Below are 7,500 nucleotides of genomic sequence, written 5' to 3'. Positions count from 1 at the left end.
TTAGAGACATAACTAAAATGGAAAAAGGCCATAACTGAGGTCGAAGGTTCGATTTATTCATCATATAAATAAAAATACAGGTAAAAGAATTCCAAAACTATTTCCGAATCAAAAAAAAAAACAAAACTAAAATATACATAAATATAGCACAAGCAATAGGCCATAAATATAACGTAAGATAAGAGACGAATTGCACTTGGCAAGATAGAGTTAGCCTGTCTGTGTGTATTTGACTGGTGACAAGTCTACCAGATCTGCTTACTATAATATCATTCTTATGTGAGTGGGTAATATCACCTCTTATATCATTTAGATTCTTCCTCATAATTGATTACAGATACAATATAAATACATCAGCACCGATAACTTTAGCAGCAGACTTCCTTATCTTATTCAATAAATTGAGGTGTTTTTTTTTCTGATAATATCGTGAGCCAAGCAATACAGCAAAAAGTGATTACGGATTGGATGTGCTTTAATAGAAGAGAAAAGGTGTATTTCTGCCTACATTATATGACCTGAGCGTAAAAAAACAAAAGCAAAAAAAAAACAAAAACAAAAACAAAAACAAAAAAAACGTTGGTTAGATTAGTGTTTCCAGCTAATTTGTTGTCAGACCAGAGTCCAAGGTACTTATTCTGTAAATACATTATAGCCATTTCACATGTTTCGATTGGTGTTAGAATATCCTTCTTTTCCTAAAGTCGAATAATCTCTTCTGTTGTCTTGACATTAATCCTAAGGTCATTTCCGTCACACCAGTTACAGCCCATTCCCGGCAAAATTTCACTAAAATAGATTTTTTTTTTAATAGAAAAAATGCATATGCATTACTCGATTTATTATAAACAATGAAATAATATTATTGGCATAAATGTTAGTTTTACGCAAAAGAATAAAAAAATGAGAAATACAGACTATTTCTTATAGGAGATTACCATTTTCTCGACAAATTCTTCGTTACTAGGCAAATTCAGAGGTTGTAGATCACATCCACTGAAATGCTCTCGCTTTTATGTATACTTTATACAGTCAATAAAGTGCGCCCTCTCCAAAGAAATTGTTTTCTGTACTTCGCATCTCGCACACTGCGATCGCAATCGATCGAGTACTAGTAGGCCTGAGATATGTTTATTTAATTGTCAAAATCTCGGTCAGAATAATTTTTTTTTAACAGATTTGAAATAATTCGTGTCAATCTAGCAACGGAAAATATAATGTCGGCCGTTTTTATGTGTGATAACTGAACCTAAATCGGGTTAGGGCCAAGGCTAGGCCTAGTCTAGCAGTGTTTGGATAGGCTATGTTTTCGGCGCCTACTATGTTTCTTCGCAGACCTATAGCAAAATCAAACATGAAAAATCCATCCGCATTTATTTTTTTTGTTCCACAAAAAAAAAAAAAAAAAAATCAAATTTAAGTCTTATTTTACTTTTAATGTTTAGGAATGTCTAAATTCAGTTAAATTAACAATTTCGTATTTAAAATGAAATCTTTATAACATTATATAAAAATCAGATTTTTCTTAACAACTGAATACTTGCCGGGGAATGGAGCTTTAACCAGATAATTACTACATTTATTATTACTACAGTTCAGTAAGGCAAATAAACAAGGCAAAAGGGCATAACAACAGTTTAGTAAGGCAATTAACCACAGCAAATAGGCATAACTGCAGTTTAGTAAGGCAAATAATCACGTATTTAAGACTATAAAATTAGCAATGTGAAAGACAATCCATAGGCTACTTAAAAACATTTTTTTAGGGACGATCTTCTTTTCCATGTTTTTTGGTACGTATGAGATGTGTTACAAATGACAGGTAATAATAATAATTAATAATAATAATCATTTCAGCATTAATTCTGTCTCTTATACACATCTATATTCACCTTGACTAGGCCTAAGTGTTTTAACAATCTTGTCAATATTGCATTCATTTGATAGGCAATTTAAGGCATTTTCCAATATTGTTCTATTCTTCAATTCTAATATCTTCATATGCTTCACAATCAAAAATAAAATGGGAACCACCTTCAAGAACGTTAAGTGAGCACAAAGTACAGTTACCATCGACATCACATGAGGCCCGTCCAATGGTAACGTATTTGATCGTAATTTAAATTTTAAACACCATAGAAGTTGGTATCATGAAGAAGATATTCATATAAACAAGGAGTGTTTTTAAATTTTGCATATTCAACAAATGAAGATTTGGAATGAATTCCTTCATACCATCTATTGATAAATAATCGATAATAAATAAATTTAAAGTTTTTGAATTAATGGTTTAGGCAATATTCACCTTGACTAGGCCTAAGTGTTTTAACAATCTTGTCAATATTGCATTCATTTGATAGGTTATCAACAGATGAAGAAATTTGAAACGACAATCTTGGAGGCTACAGTCTTTGTTTAACATTGTTAAGAACAGTAATTTTGGCCACCTATGCATGTCTATCTTTATCATTCTGTCAAAGAATTTCATTCTGCATATATTATTGGTTACATGCATAGGGGTCCAACCAGGATCTCCGTAAAGTGTTTCTTTTCGGTTTATTACGTGATGCATTTAAGATGCACCGGGCCGCGAGTTTTTTTGAAACATATAAAGCGCTCTGATTGGCTAATGATAAGATGAAATCATCGCACAAGTTGGCACAAGAGTTAACCAACTCGCACTCGAATACGGATTGTGAGAGTGATCTCAAGAAAGTATAGGTTTGATTCACCGATTGCAGACTATGGTTTTCTCAGAGTAAGTTTTCACTATTATTACTGCATACGTAACCCACAACGATCAAGGTAATTGTAAGGAGGGATGCATCTCATGACTCTTTCTAGGCCCAGTCTTAGCAAGGCCTCCCCTTGGTGTAGTTGGAAGATGGACCTACACTCCTATCCCATATCATCAATCATGATGCAAGAAAGATCAACGCAACACTTAGACACTAGGCCTAGTTTGCATGACAAGTTCGCCTTCTTATTTTCTGAAGAATTACCTAGCAGAGCAACCTGTTTAAGACCAAAATAGTCTATTTTTTCCTTTATTTCTACACCTCAATACTGTAATTTAATAATTATTAGTAAATAACTACCCTACTACCAAACTTTACTAACGGTACTACTAGAACTTAGACCCTGGTCTATTGTCCACAGCTCTCCAATACTTTATATTATAATTATAATTTTAAAATTATAATGTTATACTTGACTAACAGCAAACTTGGCAATATGAGATCCCCCTTTCTTTATTATTCAGTTGCTTAAATTATTGGTTGTAATATTTTTTTTTTCCATTTTGATTTTTCTATTTTGTCATTTATATGATGTTACAACATTTTACTGTAACTGTTTAGTCTTTTATTGTAGGCCCCTATATATCCTTTTTTAATGAATATTATGTAATACAAGTAACATGCAATTTGGTCTTTGGCCACCTTATATTATTGTTTGAGATGTGATGTTTAAATAATTAATGTAATATTTTTAAATATCAACCAACCTACAAATAAGTAGCAACCCAGTTTTTATTGATAAAAAAATTTCCTTAAACTGCTGATGTTGTTTGTCATGACATAATAAATGGATGCACAGTACAGCACAATTAAATACTTGAATCTGGTGTTTTTTGGGTCCATGAAATGATACCACAGAGTGGGAATTTGTCCTTTTGAGATGCTTCTGGATGGAACGCTGAGATAGACATTGCTAATAATAGCAGAATGCATAGAACCATCTCATCACTACCTTTAACACAGCCAATTCCAGATGAATGCCTAACCAAAATACATGAGCAAATGGACAAAGTAAAAAGCAGATGTTGTCTATAATGTCAAAATAAGTTTAGGACATTCAGGAAAGACACAGTTGGGTAAAATGGAAGGTTGTGCGAAGAGAACATTGTACTGAAAATGTTCCACTGAGTACTTCTTGAAAGCAAAAAGAAAAAAAGTCTCCCATAACCGTATACAGAAAACCAAAACCTTGAAAAAACTTATTCTTTTAAGTCAAAAAATGTAAACTACACTCCTGCCAAATAATAGTAATGGTTTAAACAGTACCACTTCGGGAAAATAGATATTGCATTATTTATTTTTAAAATAGATAAAGTTTGTGATTGTACTAATGGTCACACATCTGCTTTTCTGACTCTTCAATACTATTATATTTATTACTGTATTTGTTAGCTAATATTTACAAACACAATTAAGGGTTGCCTTAATTTATTAGCTGTAAATTATCTCTGTTAATTCACACTTTATTATATCATTTATAAGTTGGTTTTATTATTTATAATTCGAGAAAAAAAGAGAACAATATAGAAAAATAACTTAACAAATTTAATATTATTGACTATTTTATAATTTACTTGCTTCAATTTTTTCAGATGTGCAATTTTGTGCAAGTGTAATTGCACAAGGGGAGAGCAATATATATATTGTACAGCTTAGATTTATAGATTATTTATAATTAGACGTTATATGTTTAATAAAATAGACACCATCAATAAATAATATTCATAAGGTACTGCACAGATTCAGAGGAAGAAAAGATAAATTGAAGTGGTGCAATACACTAACTTTTTTAAATAATTATTATTATATTACTGTTGCTGTCGTGAATACTAAATTTTGACAGCTTTAATATCACTATTACTTTTGACAGCTTTACTATCACTATACACTATTTGTATATTGATTGACTACCATTAACAGACATATAGACAGGTAAGTAAAGGAAAGACTTTTCGAATAATAATACTGTGCCTTGTTTAGTGAACTTATTTTTGTAGAAGTCGTCTGAGGGAGGGAAGAATTATTTAGCAAAATAATGTTGCCAAAAGCAAAGTGAAGGACAAAATGAAATAATAAAAAATAAGAGACTTGTGGCAAGTCTACTGCTGTGTGTGAACATAGCCACTGCCACCGACAATCAGCAGACTGCGTCGCGTCATATAACACTCACAGGGAGCGGAGTTGGATTCGTCAGCCGACAGTCTTACGACGCAGTGAGTGCACGGCTTAAGTGTTTATTTTGTATGCTATTTAGTTAAAGCCCCATTCCCGGCAAAATTTCACACCCCATAGAGACACATGTAATTTCGTGCAGAAACATGTCAAAAATTCAGAAAAATAGGGAGGCCTTTAAAACAAGACTAAGTTTTGATAATAACGAGCAAAGTGCATCATCAGTAAAAGGGTTTAGTTGTCTGTAGTAAAAGTATGCTCTTCGGTGGTACTCAAACCGACAACCTCTTGCCCATCAAGGCAAGCTTCATACAGCTAGACCACGAAGACCTATTGGTACCCCCTACCCAATACAAGTTGATATAGGCCTATACCGGTACCTCACACAAGGCGTATATTTTAGGTCTCCATAATTAATTAGGAATCGTATAGGATTAACTATATTTGAACCCAAGTATCTTAACAAAATCACATCACGTTGTAGTGACTACAGAGTGACAATAGTATAACATGCCTACAATTATTTATTTTTGAATTGGGAAGTTTGGTTTGAAAATCCCCTCTAATTACTGCGCACTTCTAACGGAATTTGAGTTATTAGTCCCGTTCCCAGTGTATGCCGGTGTAATGAACAATTTATTCTGTCATTTAAATTATGTTTATGTCTAATCCACAATCAAATCACGTTCATCTCCACGACGCCCAAGGGAAATATCATCCTCTGAACGATCCTAAAATATCATTTATATCTTCTGTTCGCATTAAGGCAATCCCTATTTATCCCTGTTAACCATATGGCGACTTGTCACCCTCTTCCTCAAATCGTACGAGTCATGAATCTTCAAAGTCTAACTGTCAGGTAATTAATTCAAGCGCATATGACAATTTGATTATCAATATAATGGTCTAATGGATTCACATGAAGACACGGTGACGATTCATAATCCTTTTTAATGAAGTGTACAAATGCAATTTTCAACGCATTACTACCCACTCGTGTGAACATGTGTTGATTCTAAATGGTAATCATTAATCACAAATGTATAGCATTAGTGAAAGCAACAATATAATTTACCTAGCGACACACACTGATTATTATATTAACAGCGTTACCATATTTATAATAATAATAATCTAGGATGATGATGATGATGATGATGATAAAGATGATGATGCTGATGATAATAATTATAACTACGACGATAAGGATGTTGATGATGAGCTGTCTCTTATACACATCTAGATGTGTATAAGAGACAGGGCCTACATAATAGTTTAATATTGCTGTACTATATACTCCAACATCACTGGCGCATGGTAACAACCAACTGACTGCAGACCATTTCCGGTCACACATTACTCTCCATAACCCTCTAGTTCCGTCACCTCTGGATTTTGGTAGTGGACGAGGGATACGACGTAACGCATGCGCAGTGCCTTAAAATGACGTCATCACGTAGCAGTCCACTATGTCGACGTGCAAATCTAAAAGTCCATAATGATAAGATGAAATCATCGCACAAGTTGGCACAAGAGTTAACCAACTCGCACTCGAATACGGATAGTGATAGCCTGGGTTCCAGGCCCTAATTTTAGGTTACTCACTCTTTATTGCACTTAGTGCGCGCCATACCTAATTTAATTGGCGTCCCATACTCGATTTCTTTTTTTTCGAATTAGGGCCTGGGCAAACGATTCATGCGTACGATTTCCCACATCAAATTTGATGTGGGATATCGTATGCATGACTGATTTTGTAAATCACGTGATTGGCTAACTTCATGCATATTAATCAATCTTGGTAAATTTTCAAAATTGAAGATGCGGATGTCTCGACTAGAACAAGCTAACCAGCTCCCTTTTGGCTACCTATACTTGAATAGTTCTGGCCTGCTGAGAACGACATGGACTGATAACCGTAGGCTATATAACTTAGGAAACTTGCTCACCGCTAGCTGCTACACAGATTAGGCCTTTAGAGTAGAATATTGTTAAAAAGGTAGGCCTCTGTAAGTTAGAACTTAAAAATACGCCAAGCCTCTACTAGACTCTAGGCTAGGCCTACTACTCAGTTCAGGCGAGGCCTGAGCCATCCTCCTGGAAAGTTAAAGTTTTGTTGTATTTGGTATGCCGTCTAGGCTTAATTGTTTTTGCCATTGCCAAAATTAGTCTTAATAGGGTCTATTCTAAATATTTTAGGCCCGTTTTATTAGGGAGGACTATTTCAATTAAGTCATGCCTAACTAGTCGACGCGAGCGGCGAGTGACTCAGTTTCATGGCTTCAAAAATATGAACATTTGATTGGTTGAAATTGTTTATTTCGGTCCGCCCATTTATCCAAATACGGAATATAAGATTACGTCATTCTTTTGGCATCCTGGTGGCGACTTTTTTTTCCGTACGAAACATTTGCATGAAACTTCACTCGGGCCATCTCGGATTGACTCGAGTGAGTACGATACGAGGAACAAGAGCAGACACTTCGCAATGTCGTGACGCTCGAGTTTTACTATTATTGCTCTTTCTATG

General features: G+C 34.2%; 1 protein-coding gene across 1 annotated transcript in view; it reads right to left on the bottom strand.

Moving 5' to 3' along the window:
* LOC117100730 (adhesion G-protein coupled receptor D1-like) overlaps window positions 1-7,500 on the bottom strand; it is a gene marked incomplete at its 5' end in the record, with an annotated part of 13,285 nt that overhangs the window by 815 nt on the left and 4,970 nt on the right. The gene's annotated exons all lie outside the window — the stretch shown is intronic.

Source organism: Anneissia japonica, unplaced genomic scaffold (genome assembly GCF_011630105.1).
Source record: "Anneissia japonica isolate Jap-2015-1 unplaced genomic scaffold, ASM1163010v1 scaffold1430_len515961_cov162, whole genome shotgun sequence".
Lineage (NCBI taxonomy): Eukaryota > Metazoa > Echinodermata > Crinoidea > Comatulida > Comatulidae > Anneissia > Anneissia japonica.
The sequence above is the reverse complement of the archived record's forward strand: the minus strand, read 5'-3'. Positions and strand labels throughout refer to the sequence as shown.